The sequence below is a fragment of the Triturus cristatus genome, chromosome 4_2 (genome assembly GCF_964204655.1).
Source record: "Triturus cristatus chromosome 4_2, aTriCri1.1, whole genome shotgun sequence".
NCBI lineage: Eukaryota > Metazoa > Chordata > Amphibia > Caudata > Salamandridae > Triturus > Triturus cristatus.
Genome location: NC_140586.1, coordinates 321,359,787 through 321,383,450, shown reverse-complemented (window position 1 = coordinate 321,383,450; position 23,664 = coordinate 321,359,787). Strand labels below are relative to the sequence as shown.

General features: G+C 42.0%; 1 protein-coding gene across 2 annotated transcripts in view; it reads right to left on the bottom strand.

Moving 5' to 3' along the window:
- PDC (phosducin) overlaps window positions 1-22,883 on the bottom strand; it is a 134,026-nt gene extending 111,143 nt beyond the window's left edge. Inside the window, exon 1 of one of the 2 annotated variants that reach the window (XM_085601664.1) lies at window positions 22,641-22,883. The gene's annotated coding sequence lies outside the window, so the exon portion shown is untranslated. Of the gene's footprint in view, window positions 1-22,635 lie in introns of both variants that reach the window. The other variant, XM_085601663.1, reaches the window with a different exon arrangement.
- Between the last annotated feature and the right edge of the window lie 781 nt (window positions 22,884-23,664).

The window sequence follows — 23,664 nt, the reverse complement described above, 5'->3', positions numbered from 1 at the left end:
ACTCCCTCTAAACCCTTACTCAATAAGCTACATTGGTTATCTATTAAACAGAGGGTGAAGTTTAAAATCTGCTGTATTATACATAAATGCCTCCATGGGAGAGGCCCTGTATATCTATCTAACAAATTCTGCCCCTATGTACCCATGCGCTCTCTGAGATCCAGTGAGCAGGCTCTGTTATGTGTACCAAGGGCAAAAAAGGCAAGACAGGGAGACAGAGCCCTATCAGTTGCTGGTCCTACTTTATGGAATAGCCTCCCTACATCTTTGAGACTATGCGACGATCATTTTCCCTTTAGGAGACAGTTAAAAACCTTCCTATTTCATAACTAATAAGATATATTGTCCGATTCTCCTCTTCTGTTGCAATATGGTAGTCCAATGGCGCGGAGATACTCCTTCGGGAGTCGAGTCCAGCGCGATACAAACCCATAAATAAATAGGGCAGCACCACAATGCTTCCTGGGGTGCTGTCCCACGGCAAAAGAATAGGGCAGGAATCTATCAGATACGGTGCATTCCTGTCCTCTTTCCCTGCGCTGGTGCTAAATTGGCTTCCATACGCCTGCGCAGACACCTTTGCCCCATGGTGCGGGGGTGTCTGCGTTTTAAGGATGATTGTTTTTGTGCAGTAACCGACGCAAAACAATCAACTGAGGCGATTTCTTAGGGTATCAATGCAAAAACAACAAGGTGATGGATGGAATGCTTGAATTAATGCTAAATATGGCGTTCTCCTCCCTGGGAACGCCATATTTATCATATGCTAAAACACGCTTCACGGATCAGAAAGCGATACCCTGCTGCACACTTTAATAATGGTACCTTTCTTTACAATTGAGAAGATTAAATAGGAGTGCGTGAACCATCTTATTTTCATATGCTTGAATTAATCTCAGCCACTGACAACGCTCGGACCGGATCCTGTGGCAGACAATTATTGGTTGTGATGGGGCTATCTTCCAGCCAGTACCCCGTTCATTAACACAAGACTATCGGCTGCTGTGCTTGGCTACCATTTTTTATCAGCAATCATACACTGCACATTGCCCTCTTGGACCTGGCAGGTCTGGACCCTCTGCACACATACTGAGGTGGAACTGAGCTCCCTGGGACCCTGCACACTTCAGAGCCTTGCTGTTTAACTGCCTCTGCACCAGTCACGTCGGCCCTAACATCAGTTGGCTTTAAATTCCATGCTGGAGATGTGCACTAATACAGATAAACAATAAGAAGCAGTCTTGCCTGCCCTTCGGAATCAAACGCATACAGAAAATGGCCGATGATGATGCTCAGATGGATGGCCAGGGCATGCAGTGCACTCAGACACAGGAAGAAACCCAAAACTTAAAATGGCTAGTGACAGTAATACAGCAGAGTCACTCCTCCAACGATAATGAACCCAAGTCCCTCCTGTCAGAATGGAGCCCATGTCATCTAAAATGGATAGGAAGACCTCTGCCAGTAAATGGCTGAACAGAACATCTCTGATATGGAGAATAACTTGCAGGAATGAAGTGAGAAGCTTCTAATTATGTTAAAGCTCTTGTCTGTTAATAAAAATAAGAATGAAGACTTGTAAGCTAGATCCAGGTTCAATAATCTTTGCATCCTTGGGGTACCAGAATCCACAAATGCTGGCAGACTTGAGGACTTCTGACTGCTGTGTTCAGAGCTGGCAACTTCCCCTGTCTGTGTGTAGTGGAGCATGCCCACTGCTCCCTCATGCCGAGGCCACCCCTGGGTGCATCTGCGCAACCCATAATTATCTGCCGTTTTAATTTTAGAAACAGGGACACTGTCCTACGGCTTGCAAGGGAGAAAAAAAGATTTGAACTATACTGGCTCATCACTCCAGTTCTTCCTAGAGTTACATTGTCTGTTCAGGAAGCAATACAGAAATACCTACCACTCAAGAAGAAATTGCAGCAGGCCAGAACTGATTATATCATGTTGTACTCTGCCAGACTGAATATGTCACTCTAGGGTGAGCAAGTGACTACCTTCCTGAAAAAAGAATGATTGATAAAATCTAGAGTCCAACTAAATCTGCCAGCCCCTCCGGCTCTCAATGAATATTTACTTTAATCTGATCTGTCTGGTGTGACCCTTATTACTAAAATGTCTATATTCTCCATCACTTTAATTATGGTCTGGTAAGATTATTGGCTATGGTGTCATATATTTTCTTACTCACAATGATATGTTCTAGGATTTGTACCATTTCCAGGTACTGGACCTAGCCAGTACTATATTGCAGATATCTTGAAGTGGTGTTGTGTGTGTATGTAAATCTACCCCACAATATGCAGACACATTCTGTCCTCCTGGCTGCCTCTGTTTCCTAGTAGAGGGTTAATTTGGCAGACATGGTGCTTCCCCGGGATATTCCCTTTTTGACCGGATTACATTGATAATGTGTTATAGAGAACTCTTGGCCCACGCTGTTAAATTTGTGTTGTGTTGTTATGCTGACTGGGTGGTGGTCAGCCACTGACATTATTGGTTTACTGGTGTGGGAGGTGGGCAGGTGGCATGGGGTTGGTTTACTGCTAACTACGTTATGACCATGTATCTCCACCTCAGCATATTACAGTACATCATTGCCACTACACAAAATAAAGGTCTTTCCTCAAAAAACATTGTGTCCGATATATTAAATCATAACCTCTCTCAGATGATGTGAGCACTGGATCCCCTCATTTCTGTACTTGGATAATTTGGGACTTAAAAAACCTCAGCAAGATCCAACAGGTGCTAGTCAATAGACACAGCTTTGGGTTGCCCTACTGCAGGAAGCCCATCTCACCAAAACAACATCAGCTGCATGCTGGACTTTATTTAGCTACACACCCTGATTCTCATCTTACAGGGAGTGATCATTCTAGTTAAGAGTGATGTGCCTTTTCATCCTACTCATTGCATACTGGGTGATCAAAGTAGATTTGCTGCTATACCAGGCACTCTATGTGGGAAGCACATAATGTTTGTGAATACATACGCTTGAATATTGATGATCCAAGCTTCAAGAAATATGGAACTAGGTACGTGCACGATCGCCCTGGACAATATTATGGGGAGGAGACTTTAACAGTGCTTTAAATCCTGCAGTGGACAAATCAGAGAGATCAGGGAGGCACAGGAGAGCAGCCACTGCAGCACTTAGTGACCTACTTGAGGCGCATGAACTATTAGCCTCATGGAGAACTAGGCAGTCAACAGTTTGGGAAGGTATGGCTACTGGTCAAGGCTGTATTACCTGTTTACCACTAAGTATGACAGCACATGGATGCATTCGGTCTAAGACTTAATGAAAACGCTCTCAGACTACTCACCTGTTTTGATGAGCTTAGAGTTACCAGATATATGTTGTCCCATTTTCAAATGGAAGTTCGATCCCAGTGTGGTGACGGAGCAGTGTTCAGAGATGAACTCACAGTATATATAACCAAATACTTCACTAATAATGTCGGGCATGTGTACAATGTGGGTGGCTTTCTAGATGGTGGTGAAGGGTGTCTCTATAGCGAAAAAAAATAAAATCCTTATAACTCTTAGAGCTAACTAGAGCTAGAGATAGGTGAAATAGAGCTAAAACAAGAAATTAACCCTGACCATCCTCTGTGAACTGTCAGTCAACAAAAAAAAACAGATAAGTATGAGGACTTCTATCCAGTCGGACGGTGGCAAGATCTTATAAAGAGGGGCAGAGACCTGGCAAAAATCTGTATGATTGGCTTAAGTACTCGTGGGTCAGCAAAAACATTAGCACAATAACTTAAGGCGATGGCCAGCCATTCCAAGACACTGAGAATATCCTTTGGGGGGAAACAAACTTTACAACGCAGTCATTACATCGCACTACATTTACAATGCAGTCATTACATCGCAAAATCCTTTACAACGCATGTCACTACAACGCATCCATTGCATTGCATGTCACTACAACGCATGACACTACATCGCATGTCACTACAACGCAGGCATTACATCGCATGTCATTACAACGCATACCATTACAACGCATAGTACCCCTACACTATCCAACACTTACCCTACTGTTGCACCCCCTGGAGTTAGAATAGTAATTTTTACCCCTACACTTTCCAACACTTACCCTACTGTTGCAACCCCTGGAGTTAGAATAGTAATTTTTACCCCTCCACTATCCAACACTTACCCTACTGTTGCACCCCCTGGAGTTAGAATAGTAATTTTTACCCCTACACTATCCAACACTTACCTTAAATGCAATGTAATGGTATGCGTTGTAATGGTATGCGTTGTTAAGGTATAATGCAATGTAATGGAATGCCTTGTAAATGTAGTTTTAAAAAATGTGTTGTAGTGGTATGCGATGTAAATGTATGCGTTGTAAAGGATGTTGCGATGTAAAAACTGCGTTGTAAAGGCATGCATTGTTAAATGTATGCGTTGTAACGTCATAAATTCCCTTTGGGCCCTCACTACATTTTATGAAGACCTCTATGCAGTTAAACCTCACGCGGCAAAGCATAAAACACTAGAATATCTTGATTGCCCTTGCATGGCTAGGAGGTGGGAACCACAAATTTTGTATGCAACCTATCACCACAGAAGAGATCGTTACAGATGCACATGGTATACCTGGCAGTCAATCAACTCAAAACAGATGGACTGCCATGTGAATTTTATAAGAAATATGCCCCCACACTAGCCTCGCATTTGCTAGCACTATTTGAGGAAGTGAATGAAAACGCTTTCTCCTTCCTCGATGAGACAGGCCCTGCTAGTCACCCTTCTCAAGCTGGGCAATCCGCCAGAACTGTGAATCCTTCAGGCCACTGCCGTGCTTCAATACAGGTGCCAAACCATTGACTAAAATAGTGCCAAACAGACTGCTACCATTGGTCCCTGACCTAGTTTTACCTGATGAATCAGGATTTATTCCTGTAGCATCCACATCCCACAACTTGTGAATACTATTCACACTTATCCTCCATCTGGATCCTGATCTGGGACAGTGGCAGTACTTCCGGATGCAACTAAAGTCTTTGATTTGTCAGAGTGGGAATCCTTGTTCAGGGTAGATCAGATTATGAGGATGCCTCACCTTTTAGGGAGCTGGATCCAGTTGTTATACACCTATCCCATTGCATAGATCGGGGCCAATGGGCTTATCTGTGATCCTGTAACAGTAATGTGTGGCAGCGGGCAGGGATGCTATTTCTTCCCCACTTTGTTTACTTTGGCACTAGAAGAACTTGCGTGTAGACTGCGGCAGCACTATTCAGATTGTGAACTAAGCTTCACAGACCAGAAGTTGCTTATATTGCTATACTTGGATGATATGGTGGACTATATCTGGAGCTTCTGGAACAACCTTTTTCCCATTATTAGAGAATTAATATGGTTTGGTTACCATTCTGGTTTACAGATAAACTGGAATAAGTCTCTCATCTTCCTTATCACTCGCTCCATTAGGATACGGTCTATTGACTACTCACAGCAATGGAGCCCTAGCTCAGTGAAATATCTGGGAATATGGATTAAGTGGAATCCTGATGCTGTTATCTGAGAAAATTGTGGTGTGACGATCCCCAGACTCGAAGATCAGATAGGGAGATGGCTCACCCTGCTGTCTCCCTGGCGGGCAAAATAGATCTAATGAATATGATCGTCCTCCTGAAGTTTTTATACCTAATCAACAACATACCACGATTGCGAACTCAGCAATTTTTCAAATTCATAAAGTCCTTGTTAATCAGACTTGCATGGGCAGGGCAACATCCTAGGCTCAAATGGAAAATCCTCATTTTGCAATATGTTATGGGTGGCTTTGCAGCACCAGACCTGGAACTGTTCGATCTTTGTGCCCAATACGCCCAATACTGGCACTATCTGTCACCACTCCTGCCACACTTAGTATTCGAAAGGGACTGTAGGTCCTCTTCAAGCCATGCGGTTTCATACAGTAACAGGTAGCTGTCATGTAATATAACACTTTTCACTGCACGGCGATAGCATGGCACTAACTAGGGTCTAGACTAGAGGGCAGTGAAGGCCCCTATACTGTCTAGATCTCCTGTTACTGCATCACCCACAAATCACACCAACCTGTGAAGAGAAACTACTTCAAACTTTAAACAAACTCCATTTAATAAATGTTATGGACTTGATCTTACAGTCCACTTTTATCTAGCCTCAAGACTTCGGTGACCATAGTGACACACGCTGTTAGCGATTTTCCTTTACTATAATAGACTGTGCGCAGCCTGCCGGGCCACCTTCGACACATTCCCTGGTGAACTCCTCACCCCCTACTTTAAAACTTTGTCATTCCTTCTCACCACCAAAACACACAAGGGTCTCAGAACATGACTATGCAATTCCATGCAGACCGAAGCATCAATACTTAAGTATACCTCAAGATGGGTGGAATCAGATACTTCATCATCCCCTGTCTGAAGTGGATTGGTCATATTACCGTTCATAAACTGACCCAAAGCAGAATGCACATTAAACCCTGCACGTTAATTCATGGAATGTTCTACATGCCTTGCAGCTTGATGAAAAAGTGGAATAAGGTAGTATGTTCTGTGTCTTAGATGTAAGGCTCCTGATGCTGTCTTTCTGCATCTGGAGTGGAGGTGCCCTAGGCCCGAGCATAATGACACAGAATCACTCAGATGATAACCAAGATGGTTGCTCATCACATTGACTCAGACCCTGGCACATGTCTACGGGGATTGGCTAAGAATATTGCTAGAGGAAGTTTATTGCTTTAGCACTACTGCTTGCAAAAAGACGAATTGTGATGCACTGGGGTTGGGGGACACATACACCTCTCCCCCTCCCCAGATAAATGGCTCAAACATTTAATACACTATAACGAGTATCTTGAAACATATGCATAATCGCTGCCCTCTTCCTCGAACCCCACAGATACCTGGGGTCCACTCAAAAACTACTAAGTCATGATGATGAATCACAGTCTACTGGAACATAGGAATACCTATAATGTGCCATGTCAACGGGTGAAAGTTGCCAAGAGCAATGGCAAGAAACAGTGGAGTGTTGTACTGTGTCCATTCACAATTGGGACTACATGAATATTCAACACTCTCCCTCAGTGTAGTTTTTGCTTAAATCTCCGACTGTACTGAGATACTGCGTTGTGTATGTTATTACATGTATGCAATGTAATCTATATGGCGTAATGTGCATATGTTTTTCTGTTATTTTACTTTTTTGTTCTCTCATGTAGTTCATTGAAGTTTTTAAATAAATAGAAAAATTTAAGAAAAAAAGATTGAACTAGAACGTTATGGATGAGAATGATCCATTAAAGAATTTTTCAGAAGCTTAGTGGTAACTGGTTAATTTAAAGCACATCGAGTCCAGTGCATGACACTCCACCACATTTCTGTTTTTAAACATTCGCACTTCCAACATATAAATCTGCTGTGTTTTGTAGCATATCTGGAGTGGAGAGAAACAAAACAAGCATTGACAAAGCTAATAGGTTTCGCATATGTGAAATCTGTTGGCTTTTTCTCCGTTTTTTCATGTTGCACGGCAGCACGCTGCTGTGCGACATGTAAACAAACAGCACAGGGGTTGGCGGTCAAGTAGCACCAGGGAGGAGGGTGACAAATACAGAACAGTGGGGGTGGGTGAAACGGTGTAGGTTAGAAATAACGAAAAGGTGGATGGTGAGTTAGAAATAGGAGAGCAGCAGGAGGGCAGGGTGGGGGTGAAGGTGAGGGGTTGCGGTCACATGCACTCCCTAAGAGTGCATGTTGACTTTTTTTTTTTTTTTTAAAGAGTGCCTCCAGTCAGTGGAAGGACACTGGTTGTAGGAAGCAGTACTTGGTCCATGCTCCAGGACATGGACGAAGACTCCATAGCCGAGGAGGAAGCTAGAGGACAAGAGGAGCTGCTAATCAATAGGAAGCAAGGGAACTAGAGTGATGTGTGAGCCAATCAATGGTAAGTAAAGGTAAGTAATGGGTGAACTATAAGCCCTTTTAAAGATTTTTTTCATAACCAGAGATTTTACAAGCACTGTGCAAGCGAAAACTAAAAAACGAGAAGTGGAGTAGGAAAAACCTGTATGTGGTCTACGGCACAATGGCACTTAATAGGGCCCTAATTAAAGGCTGGAAAATGTCCTATATTCTCCTAAATACTTCTAAAATCAGATTATGAAATCTGTAAATTAGGAATTAACAGAGAGAAGTACAGAACACGAAAAGGCATACCATATGAGAATGCAGTTGTGTGGGTTATCAATATGGGATTTATAGCAGTTTAGAGTAGTAAGTGGCCATTTATTGCTAAAACACAAATGGCCCTTTATTTTAAAAAAATGTTTGGTATGGAATAACACAAAAAGTATGGCTCAGCACAGCACTTGCCTTAACTCTAACTCTAAGCATAACCCTAACACTAAACCTAACCTCATGTCTACATTTTATCATAAAATTAATCCTAACTCTACACACTACACCTACACTCTAGCGTTACCCCAGCCATAATCCCAACCTTACCTTTAAAACTTGTTTTACCATAACCCCACCCCTAGCATTAATCTTAACCCTACCTCTAATTCTAACTCTACCCTAACCCCAATACCTATACCCTCACTCCACCTTTAATCGTACCACTATCCCTGACCTTAAACCTAATCCTTATTCTAGCTCATTTTATTCCTATACTTAAACCCTAACCCTAATCACTTTTCAATTTTTTCATATTTTCTATGTTTTGATATATTCTAATTTCAGCTGAATACATTTACTCAGCTTAAAATGAGGTGCTTTGAAAGGTACTGTGGTGCTCAAGATAACACACTGATAAAATGGTGTGAAATATGCCAACATAATGCCCAGAGGGGAGGTTATTGAGGCTCAATATGGCACAAATAACCTCATACCAAAATGTGATGTCTATTATAACAGTGCTTTTAATGTCATGCAGTGAGGCCAATATCACACAGGTATGTGCAATATCATTGTGCTGCCCAACATCACACATCAACATCACCCATGTTATCATAGATAACTTTAAGGAAATGTAACACTTGCTTATTCCAGCTCTTATCTGATGACTTGTAAAGAGTCAATCTGAAATGTTGTTACTGCTCACATAAACCACTGGTAAAGACATTTTCGGCTGAAGTGTCCCCCCGTTCAGACTTGTGGAGCCCTATTATGGTTCCTAGCTGAATAAGTCAATTAATTGAAACTTGGTAGAAGGCTATGAGAATAGGTTAAAATTCCCCAAAGGAAACAGCCGCCAGTCCCAAGTGTCAACCTTTTCCATCTGAAATACTCCATATTAATACTTCAATTAGGGAAAGTGAAGGAAGGGGTAACTCTGCTGAGACACTAGTTCGGAATGGTGTCAATAGCAGCAAGTATTGTCTCAGAAACAACACTTAGTAGTCTTGGCAGAACACACAGAGAAACAAACTATTAGAATCTGTTAATTCGACAAAGGCATTTGAAATTAAATGAAAAAGAACATATAAAGCACGACACCTACCCTAATGGGAATCAAAGCAATAAAAAGCCTACCAAACTTAAGTTATCTGTAAGGAAAACCAGCATTCCCTAAAGAGTTATAAAACAACCATAGGGCAAAAAGCCATGTTTTGAGCTGTTTCCAGAATGTCAAATGATTTCAGACTCTGCCAGCTGAAATGGCAGAGTTCCACAATTTTTCTGTGGCGATAGCAGATGATCTCCCACCCCATCTGGCCAGACGACACTGGGGACCACCATCAGCTTAGGACTGGCTGAATGAAGTATCCTAGTAGTAACATAGCAGTGAAACGTGGATCTGATAAACCTCAGTCCGTGATTATTAAGAGCCGTGTGTGCAATGCACAATGACTTGAAAATAATTATTTTCTCACCGGAAGGCAGAGAAGTGTGGCAAGTCCTGCTGACACTGTTTGGTGATCAGGAACATAAAGGATAAGGCGGGTCACTGCATTTTGGATCATTTGAATCTTAATCAAAGAAGTTTCTTGATGTTAAGATACAGAGCATTGCAGATGTCAAGCTGTGATGAAATCAAGGCTAAGACTACAGCTTAAATAACTGAAATCGAAATATAATGAAATATTTTCCTCAGAGACCTAATGATGGTCACACATGAGGAAACTGTACGATTGACCTGTAGGCCAAAAGAAAACGATGATCAAAGATTACCGCAAGATTTTTTGCAGAGTTGACAGGAACAGAGGGAGAGCCCAGAGCCTCTGGCCACCAATTGCTGTTCCATAAAGAAGTATTGCAGCCACACATAAGAACCTCTGTCTTATTCACATTTAGCTTTAAGCAATTATCCTTCCTCCAACAACAAATCTCCCTGATATAGTTATTGAAATTCCGGGCTAGCGATTGCACATCCTTCATAATGGTGATTATATTATGATAATTTAAGTGTGATCTGCATACAATAGCCAGCAAAGACCAAAAGTCTGGACGAACTTGGCAAGAGAATATACATAACCTCCGCGCTGTGCTCACTTTAAAAACCAGGCTTCCAACAAATCCAGTGGCTATGAGGGGTCCAGAAGTTCCTGTGGCTATGATGGGGTCCAGCAGATCCTGTGGCTATGATGGGGTCCAGCAGATCCTGTGGCTATGATAGGTCCAGCAGATCCTGTGTTTCAATGAAAGTCATCAGTTGTTGATTTAGATATTCTCCAGCACTTTAGCTGGAAAAGATAGCAGGGATACAGGACAATAGTTTTTCATATCCAATGGGTCTAAGTTTGTCTTTTTTACCAGTGGCCTTACCATCGCCTCTTTCCATAACTTTGGGAAACGGGACAAATCCATCACTAAATGAAACCCAGCAGACAGCTGCTAAATTACATGGTCTGAAGTCAGATGAAAAAGTTTATGGGGTAATGATCCGCAGGAGCACCTGACTTAATGTTCATAAGAAGCTCCTTGACTTTCCCCACCGAAATTGGCGGAAAGCTGAATTTTCTATATGCAAAGGAGAGTAGCTACATACAACCAAAATGTGAAAACTCACACAAAGCCCACCGTTCTTGGCAAGTGTAATGGCTACAAGTAAGGCTGAATGCAGATTTAACAGATTAAGAGGATGAGAAGGAAGCTGAAAGGCAACATGGGCACAGGAAGCCAAAGATGAAAGAAAATAACAAAGTGTATGGATGCAATTACGGGTGATAAACTGAGTATAACCTGAAAGAGCAGGAACAAGTGGAAGATGTTGACAGGCATATTGCCATTGCCTATTTGGGTCTTATATAGCAGCTCCACCACTCTTGCCTCAGAAGCCCTTCCTCTAACTTGTACGTGAATAGTAGAGGGTCTGCTCCTGCCTTACCGTAAAAATTGGCATTTTCACCAAAAAATACCAGGAGGACCATCAGGGGACCAGAACCCACCTATCAGCTGATCCCCCCCAAGGTGCATTGCTGATCGGCCTGACTTTGAGAACTCCAGCTACCTTCTTCTCCTTAGCAGCAAATCCTGTTCAGCGGGACCACTCAGTGATGGTATCCGGCCTTGTGTAGCATTCTTTGGCTACAGCTTACAGCTTTGTCTCACTGGAGGTTTTCAACTTCCAAACAGTTGCCTAAGTCAGAATGTAGAAAACTTCACTTGGCTTAAGAGCAAGATGCTCCCAATTGATGCTGACAACCTCCTCAGCCTAGAAATCCAGCTTTTCCCACCCGGAGCTTTTCCAATCATTTTCGACTGCTGCACCGAGACTTCACCCATCGTCTCCCCGGCGTTGATGGCTCCTCAACAGACACAGCCTGCTGCCTTGCCCTGCTGAACTTTACCTTCTCCTGGACTTTTCTCTTAGAAAATGTTTAGTCCAAAGTTAAGCCTTGACTGGGCTTAATCCACCTTGTATATCCAGCTCATGCTTTATCATGGTCAATCTTAACTTTTGACATTGCCCTGGTTTCACGCAACCAGATGCCAGTGATTGGCACTTTGATCTTTAGGGGCTAGATTTCACTGGAAAATTAAAAAATTCTTAACTCATAATTAATAGTGTTTTCACTTTATTACTGTTTGTAGGCTGCAGAAATACTTTATACCTCTATGTTAAGTCTAATTGCTTTTGTGCCAAACTACCAGAGGGTTATGTACATATTAATTTAGAGACTTTTGTGGTGCACCCTTACGAGGAATGTGGTTGTTGTTTGAGTTGGGTTTCAATGCCCCTCAACTAATAATCCAATTTCTTACATATACCCAGTAACACACCATGCTGCCAAATATCACACTGTGACCCTACAGCACCCTGCTGCCCGATAACACACCGTGATACCAAATAATAGACCGTAACCCAACATAATACAATGCTTCCCAGTAACACATGGTACTGCCCATATTATTTATCATGTAACCTGTTAAAACAAAGTGCTTCCCAATAACACACAATGCTGCCTATATCACTCTTTAACCCAGGCTAACACAGTGCTGCCCCATAACACAACGCGCTGCTCAATATCACACTGCAAACCATTATAACACACTACTGCCCTACAACACACTGCACTGCCCAATATCAGACTGCAACCCATTATAACACAGTACTTCCAAAATAAAAAACTATGCTGCCCAATAACACAATGCAGCTCAATATATTGAATAGGAGCCTGCAATCCCTGCATAAAAACCCCTATCTCTGATTTTCTTACTGTAGTCGAGTTTGACTTCTTGACATAGCTGCTCAACTATAATAAGTTATTCCAATTGACTTCTGACCTCTCAATGCCAGAACCACCAGCCAAGTTGAACAGTAGGACCATAATTACTGTTGCAGTTTAAACAAGGATAACAGAAACTGCCTCTTCTTGCTTCTGATGTTTTTCTGAAATAGTGATCAGCAGAAAGGAGACGTTTATGGCAACATGTTTATTTTTTCAAACTAAAGGGACTTACAGGAAAGACAGAATCTCTGCAGGTTTCTACACAATCGGAGCCACAATATTTTTTTGACCTGACTTACATTAAACTGATTTGCGTATCATTTTGCAAAAATTACTGATTGCCTTTTGATGTGTTTAATTTCACTGGACAGATTCCGTTTTTTCCTTCTCATCTGCAATGGACATGAAAGAGCAAGGATTTAAGTGGTTTGTGCTTGACAGTGTTAGCAAAGAGTACAAACTTGTTTTTAGTTGGGTTCAATTTGAGGCAGGTTTAGGACATTCATTCTTGAATGGTTGCAGGTCAATTCAGCTGGCAAATATACCTCAAGGCATGGTTGGCTTTCATGCGGATACCAGAGATTGATGAAATTCACGTTGGCCACTTGGACCCCGAGTGCTCCATATATGGAGTGAAAATCACTGCTGAAAGGATGAAGCCTTGGGAGACGTCACATGGTAAGGGGATGGTTTCCAATGTGGAAGTGTTCATTTAGGACATTTGAAGTTAGTTTTTTAATATGTGAAGTTCTGGCTTTTACATAACAGGGTTCCATCAGAGCCGGGGCAGCTGCTGCCTCCTCAAGAGTGCTGATGGAGTCCAGAGCTGGCAAGGTATTATGGAGAGCATCTAGGAAAAAATTCCTAGCATATTTACTGTAGCGGTGAGAGAGCCTTAATGTTTCACTCACTGCGAGGCTGCAACAGAGACCTCTGCCTAAACAGTAGGACTGGACCTTTGGCCACATCCGAGTTTAGTATAGACAGTGTCATATAGCACTTAGAGGGTACGTGGGTCTTAGCTACAGGTGCTACAGTGGCACCGTGACCCAGGACTATGAGGGGCTCTCTGCACCCAACAGGGAATAGGTGCCCATTTCTCCTCTTTGCAGCAGAGTCCCTAGCAACTTTCCTACGCCATTAAGGCATGGGGGTCTGGCTGGTCATTATTTTAATTCTTGGCTATATTTTTAATCAATTACATCGAACTATGAAAAAGCAACAGTGGTTCTGAATGATTCGTAACCTTCAGTCCAATTGTGGTCATTCGTGGGAATCAAGACTAAAAGTACTACAATGCATAATCTTGTGAAATAAAAGCCCAGGACTGGAACTTGCGCTTTCTGATGCATGGAGTCTTCTAGTTACCTTAATGAGTAGTGTACATGCGCAGGCCATCCAGAAACTTTTGTGGAACTGGGGACAAAAAATAGTTGTAGGGCCTCACCCAAACTTGGTCAATTCCAGCTTCCCAGTTTGACAATCTGTGTGACTTTAGCAATTAATTTTCTTCACTGTGCCTCCTTTTCAATCACCAAAACATTTGAGAGCACCTTGAAATAATTCAGTTCACGATACAGACTGTACAAAAACTTCTCTTGTATATAATTTAATGGACCATCATTTTGCTGTACTTATAACAACAGTATAAGCTTCATATCGGAAGCACAAGACAACTGGCTTCCGTCTTTAGTCACTAATAAAATCGTTGTAAGTGCAGAAGAGGGGGTGGATCATTACCAATCCTGATAAAGAGCACTCAGTGCAGTGCTACAATCTAATGTGCTAAAGTAAAATACTGCAAATGTTAAAGAATACACTTATTTACATTTTAATAATGCATACTCAGGTTCTGTGTTAGGCAGTCACCCTTGCAGTAAGATGGGAGATCCAGGCTGAGCTCAGAGCAGGATCTCTTTGCTCCAGCTTGCGTAGCACTGCCCTTGCGTATAGGATCAGATGGAACACAGGAGGGCTCATCACAGAGCATTTTGAGACCTGTCACCGCTGTCTTACCATTGCCCTATTGGCACTGGTAGTGCAAGGTATATGCGTGCCTTGTCTGAATCTCACAGCCCAGGCGCAGCGTGTTTTATAGTGTAGGCTAGGTTTACAGTGACCAGTGCTGTGGAACATGCTTCATCTGTGATTTACCTCCTGCCGAACATCTCATGCATGGTTTGGGGCATCTTCAATGAGTAAGTCAGGTGAGCAACATCTCACCTTCCTGTCAACTTACATATGTATGTGTATATGTATATATTAATTTTATAGCGCAAACCTAGCCAAAAGACAGTGTAGTGCTGCACACGGTCAAAGAGAAGCACAGTGTCTACATGAAACAGCAGAAGAGGCTGGGTTGTGGATGAGTGATGAACTGAGATGTGGTGTTCTTTAAAGGGGCAAGTCTTCAACTCTTTCCTAAATTGGAGCAGGACAGGGGCTATCCTGATGGATAAGGAGGTGTTGTTTCAGATCCTGGATGGACAGATGAAAAAGGCCTTCTTTCTTGCTTTTTCATTTTTTACACTTCTTAGTCTGCAGTCTGATGGTGTCCTGGCTGCGTGTGTGCTGAGAACCACTACAGATGTTGACCTTATCTGCAAGATAAGTGGTGGTGTCAGTCATGATGACTTTGTAAATGATTCAGCTGGATTTGTAGATGGTGCGTGCCAGCAAAAAGAACCAATGGAGTTCCATCAGGATTGAGATGATTTTATCATATTTCTACAGGCCCTAAATGTGACGTGCTGTGGCAAATAGGATAGCACTAAGAGATGTCAGTGTGAAGTTTGGGAGGCCATAAGGTACGGCATTATCACCAACCAGATGCAAGGGTATGAGGGCTTGAACAGCAGTTCTGAAGTCACTTTCTGGAAGAAACGGTGTGACTGTTGTTAGAAGAAAGTGCAGGTAAAAGGCTGCCTTTATTTTCTTTGCAATTTGAATCCTGAGGGTGAGGTTCATGTCCAGGATGAATCAAAGTAAAAAAGGCATTTTGTGAAAGTTCAGGTTTGTCAAAGTTCATATCAATTAGCCAGGTCTGTACTGTATCTTGTTTGTTGTTCTTGGCAAATAACAGAAATTCTGTTTTGGTTGGATTCAACTTGAGGTAGGCCCTGGACCTCCATGTCTGGATGATGTGGAAGCAGTGTTTGAGGCATTGGATGTGTGAAGCAGAGGAGTCTTTCAAGTTTCATCAGCATATTGGTGAATCTTGATGCTGTTATCTGTGAGTAGAACACCAACAGGGGATAATATGGAACTCCGGGGGACTCCACAGGTGATAGGAATTTTGGTGACCTACAGGTGCCCGTGAGCGCTTGCATACCGGGGCTTTTAGACCCTCTTATTGTAAGATGAACATTAGAACTACGTGTCCTGGCAAAGTGCTATAGTTGAGGCGTGGATTTACTATTAGGGTTGCTACTTGGCCAGTTTTATACCTGCATGATCGGTATTTTAATGTCCGTGCCGGTAAATAAATGAGAAAAATCTCCTAATCCTGGTATTTTTTCCCCTTATCAGTACATACTTTAAAAAGTAAATGTTGGAAGAAAATACTTTAAAATGTGTTCTACAGCTGCCCTAATGGCACCTGACTCATGATTAAGTAAACAAAGAAAGAAAGCGAATGTTAAAAATGAATACAGGCGATTTCATATAAAATTCTACTTACGAATCAAATAGCCGGCATTATTCTCTAGGAAAGGTGGCAACCCTAGTTTCTATACATGCAGACGAAATGAGCTATTAAGGATGTTCATTTCATATACTTTTTTGAAATGTACAAATAAAATCCATATTTCCATCCTCAAGAATCACAGTTTGTGACGATGTGCATGAAGGTAACTTATGCAACGGCTCCCCTTTGACCACAAAAAGACAGATTGCAGTTCTCCCCATACAGGGGCGATGTTATTTCCAAAAGGTGCCCTATCATCTTGACAGCTAGTGTCCCTTTCATTAAGGCATTTATGTGGACCCAGCTCAAAGTGAAAGTATGACCCTTCTGTGCCCCCCTCTAGGTGCAGGCTTTGTGCACAACACAAATTGCAGGCTGAGGAGAATGGGTCCAGATATTGGTAAATTACTCTGTAGACAGTCACTGGTACGTGCCCGGATTTTGGATCTGGCTCAATCATGACTGTCCAATCCAGGATCCGGCAGGATCCCCCTCATTACCTGCACTGCTGCTCGTGCACATTTACTGCTGCACGACTCCAGCAGTACTATGTCAGAACAAAAGGTCTGAGGTACCCTGAGCCAAATAAAAATTATCTTCCAGAGTTTCAGCGCTCCTTTTTATTATTATTGAATTTATCACATATATGTGTAAAGCAGGGGTCTCCAACCTTTTCTCTAAAAAGAGATATATATATATGTTGAGTGAAAATCATCCGGAGCGACTAATATTATTAATGACCACAGCAGACAAGATTACAATAATGTCCACCATATGCATGATTACAAGCAGTGATCGCCTGAGAGTATTAGGAAAGGTTGCCAGCAGTAATGTAAAAATGCTTTTTTCATTTGTAATGCCTCCACACGGTTAATAAATAACAGCCACAGCTTCATTGGCCATGGCACCAAGATAATAATATTACCAATAAGTTTACCTGACACCACATAAGTTATCACTCAAAAATCAGCTTTAAACATATTTTAGATATTCACCCATTTTTTTTCCAAACATCAGCTTATAAACTCCAAAAATCCACACATTTTTATCCCAAATACACACTTTTCAATTTTGGTATACATACATTAATTCAACCAACGCAAAGCTTCAAGTTTAAAAGTGTAGGCTACACACCAGAGAGCTAATTATCAATAGCAGGAGAGCTGCCAGTAGCTCACACGCTACTCATTGGTGAAGACTGTTCTGCAGTCTACATATCTTCTCTCTCCAATGTTTCCTCTGGTCCAGTGACTGTTCACTGTTTCAGCTATCCACAGTCTTAACATCTCTTCACTGCACCATTTTTCCACAACCCCTGCATTTCTTCACTGTCACGCCTGTCTGCAGCTTACATATTGTCAGATTAATGGACAGGGACACAGAGAGAAAAATTTGGAATCAGGAGACATGGTTTTTAATCCCAGCATCCCCATTTGGCAAATTGTGTGCTCTTGAGCACCCACTTTTTGAAATTATTCCTCTGCTCTCACAATGGCATGATTAGGAGTCTTTAGAACCAATGGAAAAGTTGTGAGCATATGTGTGGTTAAAAAAACCTGCCTGGGTTTTACATGGGGTAAAAGGGGGATGTGCCCAGTATTAAATATAGTCATCAAAATGCAATATGACAGTAACTCTATGCAGGCTTCTCCAAAGATTTGCTCGTGAGCTACTGGTAGCTCTGCAGCTACCTGTAAGTCATTCTCCTGTGTAGAGTCCAGTAAACTAACTTAGAAGCTTTTGCATGGTTGAAATAATATATGTAGATTAAAAATAAAAAACGTGTATTCGAGATGAAAATGTGTGTCTTTTCAGAACTCATAAATTGCTGTTTGCAGAAAATTTCTGAAATGTATTTAAAGCTGACATTTGTATAGTAAAAATCTAATTGTATAGGGGATCACTGATTACTAATATTAACCTGCTGCTAGTGGCATCGCAGTGATGCTTTTATGAGTTACTCATGTAGAGTCATGACAAAGCATTTTTTACTTTACTGCTAGCAGCCGTGCCTGATTCATTGAGGTGATCACTGCTGGATAATCTTGACTATGGTAGCCAATAAAATAACATTGTTTTATGCTGTTACCCTTACACCTCTAGTAATATTAGTAGCTCCAGAGGAATTTCTTTGAACATAAGTAGCTCATTATACAGAAAAGGTTGGAGACCACTGTCCTTGGAGCAAGTAGCAGTGTGCTGCACAATCAGGTCTTCTACTTCAACAAACAGTTTGATCTTGGGCAATCACACTCTCCGTATGCTTCTGTTCACTTATCTGAACATATGTGAGCACTTTGAAATAAGCCTAATGGAATAAATAAACACCAAAGACATATTCTTAATACAGGCGCTCAGCACGGTTTTCATTCATGCATTCAGAGATGTTGAACAGCTCTTGACTGTTTTTGCATCTCAACAGCTGAATTTGCTCCTGGAGCTGGATTGAGCAGTATCCCTCTGGAGCTGCAGCTTCTCCCTCCCAACCACCAACAGGTATCTCTCTTTTACAGCTCAGAAAGGACTAAAAGAGTGGCTATTGCAGTTCTTAAGTGCCACTCTGTAGCAGGACAGGAGTCGCGACTGCGGGACAAAATCCACAAAATTCAGGACCATTAGCCACTCTAGTTATACTCTGTAGGTTAGGGGGACAGAGGTGGCCATGAAGATTGCAGGCATAGGCCCCCTGGCCCCACCCTAAAGATGTCACTAGTTATTGAGAGGTGCCATTCTCCGAAATCATAAACTGGAAAAATGGCTCAGTGAGTTAAGCGCCTTACAAGTTGAATGCAAATTGAGACACTGCCCTACACTCCTCTCAGTATCCTACGTTGGGACAGTTCCTATCTGGTCCACCAAAGCGCCTTCAGACGACCGAGGAAAGGAGTTAACTCTTAGGGATTCCATAACCAAAGTTTCTGGGATGCTTTTACCCTGGATTAAGGGCCAAACGAAACCAACTACGATTAATGAAACTCCTGAAAGTCGTGCTGTTCGACTGAAGGCTTTCGTCAACAGGAGCAGCAACCAAAAAACATGAGATCAAGGCTCCCAATTCACATGTGTTGGGATTTGAACAACCTCTGAGCCTTTTCTCTTCTTTTCTACAACCTAGCACTTGGGCACGGATCAGTATGGGCGTAGCTGTTTTTGTTGGCCCTGCAATGCATAAAGTCAATTCATTTGACCCAATATTTCCCTTAGTACATTATATTAGGCAACACAACTTAAAAACAAAAGGCAGCAAACCTTGCTCCCTGTTTCCGAGCAGTATAGTCTGAAAATGAAGCTCTGGTGCGAAGAAATATCGGGTTAAGTAAACTGACTTTACAAAATGGCGGCGCATGAAAACAGGTGCTCGGCTCTGAACTGAGGCGGCAACGCCTATAATGGAGATGGCACTTGGAGTGGCTGAAAGACATCTATCGTACCACAAAACCCAGTACAATAATACACAGTGCCGCTGAGTTCTGTGCAGAAACAATAGGTAAAAATGTTCAATTTTTGCAAGGCAGGCTCGTCTGTTTATCCTTCTGAGGTCGGTAAATTTCACACTACCGAGTTGGGTGATAATACTTGCTCTTTACAGCAATAGGAAATGGCAAAGCACGTGACACCAAGTTCTATATAAAAAAAAATCGCATTTATTATTATTATTCAACTATGAATATATTTTAAATTAATATTTTATTGCTATTGTACACCAATGTACAAAACTGAGAATAATGACAATCGTTAATAAAGCCAATTGTGATTTTTTTAAAGCTGGCTGTTTGTGCTGTACTTTTGAGTATGCACTCCACACAAACTTCTCTGGCCTCTAGTTACATAACAAGAGTCTACAGCAGGTCCTCTCTTTTATAATATACAGCTGGATATAGGGTTTACACAAAGCCCGGGGCCGTGCAAAGATTTTAAGAGCTAAAGACAAAGTATACTTTGATATTTGGGCATTCCCTCTCTTTAGAAATAAGTCACTTTTAATTAATGTGTTGCGATCTAGGGAGTGTAAAAAGCTGCAAAACTGTTTATTTTCGTACCTCATTAGATTGCCCTCGTTCTCTTCATGGGGACTGTACCCTGCTTGGCTCCCACAAGAAACACAAAGAAGTGTCTGTAACCTGCTTATAAATTATGTGCCATAATATTTAGTTCTCTTCTAAGGAGCTTTTCAATGAAACAGGATTGCAATTGATGAAACTTTGTCCATGGATTTTCTCTGATTACCAACTTTATTTGGTAAGCACTAAGCCTTCTTGTACTTTTTGGGAAAATTGATTTCTCTAGGAAAATGCACGAGTGTTTTTTCCCTTGTGACTGTTCTAATTTTTATCAGAAATCCTACGTAGCAGCATATTCTTATTAGATAAATGAATGCTGGCCCTCCATGAGCTTGTTACATATTTTTTAAACATGAATGATTTTGCTTATTTGTGTTTTTGAGATATTTATACTCATTCCCATTTTGCAATTTCTGCCTTAGAAACAGATGTTATTTTGCCAGTTTTTTTTCTCCTTTTTAAAGCTGCTCAAAATGTGTTTGATGATTGGATGATAAAGACTAAAAGTCCCCTCCATCCTATTTTTTCTCCTACAAGGTAATTATTTCTAGAGTCTCCTGGACCTTTATCCTGAGGAAGACTCCATTTAAATAACATTGGTAAGGGTTGAAACATAGTAGAAAGCAAATGCAATCAGAATATGTCACAAAAAATCCTTCACTGATTGAATTGCAGACTTCCAATTGTGATTAAACTGAAGCCATTGCTTTTGTTGGTACCATTACAGTGGTGAGTCCCAATGTACAGCCACTGAATATCACTTGAGAAAACTGCTGCCGCTTTTTTTGCTAAGAACAATTATTTTACAGTTATTTTTCTGAAAAATACGAAAACAACTGACATTTTCTGTATTCAAATATTAGCTTATAAGACTGTGTCACCAACTCAAAAATGATAGTGTGTTTACAGTGTTTATTACTTAAATAATGTATTATTTAATTGATTACCTAGATACTGATGGTCTCCTTCTTGGATCCGTAATACTAAAAGTAATAGGACCAAAGAATCCTAACACATTTCTATTATCAAAGCAACCTAATAAGACACTTAAAAATCCTTTTAGATTTTTGTTACATCTCAATGACAATTTTCCGAGGTTCTGAGGGTTGCAGAGTAGGCCCACTGTACATTTATTGTAATTCGACACCTTCTTGTGGCCTTTTCTGGTTGCACCGTAAGCAAGTGTCTGTATTGTTTTAGTGTGCCCTTGGCCCTGGCTGCGGAAGCTGGGGGGTACCCCTGCTGGGGTCTTAGCCTTCCAGCTGAGCTAGTGGACTGGTAACATAACTAGCTTCAAAGACAGCATTAAGAAGAATTTTCACTCACGCTGACAAACCAGCATACAGGTACCCATGCAAGCCCACCCGAGACAGTGTTGTCGTTTTTCGTTTAGTTGATATCGCATTCGCAATTGCTGAAAAGGAGGTTGGTGGTTTAGACAAAAAAACATACATTTGTTGGTTACAATGTTGACAATTTCACTTATTTGCATGTTTCTGCTTTCAAAGGAAAACTATTTGTATTATACTTGGCTCTCGTACTTAATAATAAGCCGTGATGTATCTGCAGATATAAAATGTGCTACAAGGCCACGACCATCTTCAGTAAGTCACACCTAAAAATTATTGGAAATTCCTCGCTCCCCATCACAGACTTAAAGGCAAATTAATGAGCTTTCGAGGAACGCTGTAATCTACTCGATCATAGCAGACGTTTACCCGGCTGCCGCCTAGAGTCAAGAGGACATTTTAGAACCAAGGGTAGAGCAAACATTTCGGCTTCAGCGCACATGGTTTACTAACTATCCTCTCCCGGAGTCCCTGCTGTTTGTAAACAGCTGCAACGAAGTGTGAGAGGGAAATAAAACCGCTTAAAAGAAAATAACTTCAATAACTTCCGCAACGGGAAAAATTCCAGTTTATCATTTGCAGCGGCTTCTGCTGAATTCTGGGGTCGCGCGTCGGTTTTGGGACAAATGTCAGCTCAGAAACCAATCCATCTCACCGACCAATAAATACGTCCTTTCAAACAACACAAACTGATTTAAAAAAAAAAAAAAAACCTGTTCATTAGATGTACACAATTCAATATGTGCCACCAGTTGGACCGAGTGGAACTATTTGTAACTGCTCGACTGGACTTTCCTTCAGGGCGGCCATCACCTGCCCCCAACCATAATGGCGGCTCACCTGACCTTCTCGCCTTCACCGGGTGTCCCAGGGGTGTCCTCGAGGGCGTTGGGCAGAGGAGAGGCGCGCGGCGGGCAGGAGTGTTCTGGAAGGCTGCAGGACGGGCTGAGGTCTGGCGGGATTAGGGCATGCGCTATAATTATGACACTTGAAGCAACGGGTTAGGCCGGATGAGAGGATTACTGCGAGGGGGAATAAGCCGTGTCTTTGGCCCGGTAACCCTGTCACAACCGAGCACCGCCAGGGCTTTTGAGTCTGCGGCAGAGGGAGTTGGGAGGTGAGGTGCAGCAGTGCCGAAAATAGACACAGTGCAACTGTTGTAAGGTGAAAACGTTGCTGCAGTCTGCGAGTTTTCAGGCGAACTGGGCTTTCCATTTGCATCTTTGTAACTGGAAGCACTGTGCATCACCAGGTCACTGTAAGGACAGACAAGAAGTCTAAAGGTATTTTGTCCATGTAGGCGAGGGGCACTTCTTGTTACATTTTTAGGTCGCGCCTGAGCTAGCGCATTCGCTGCCCTGGAGAGATATTTAGTGAGTGAGCTTTAAAAAGCCGACCACAGCTTTTCGTGTGGCCTAGAGCTTGCGGTTACGCGCACAATTACGCGCACAGCCGCCATCTGTCTTTCCTATCTCTTCCTCATTAAGAGCATAGCTCAAGCGCATCGCTCGCGGGCACCCTTAAAGCGCGCGCGCACAAGTAATTGTTAATTAACTTTCGTGGCTGCTGGGCCACACTTGTGTTTCAGCGCTGGTTTGTTTTGCTTTCAGTGGCGCGCGCGCTTGTGCCTAAGGACACTACGTGCTAGAAATAGTTGATCAGGTGTTACCTGTATTGACAACACTCCGTCCGGCTTTTTATGTTTGTCCGTTGCTTAATTTGGAGAATAAGTACCTTTTATTATATATCCTTGTAGCGTGATGCCTCTAGCGATTTTTAACAACACAGTCCTGTAACTCTCCACTTTTTACTGTGTATAGGTGTTCCGCCTCATGTTGTAGTAACTTGCCAAGCTCTAACACTGTGGAT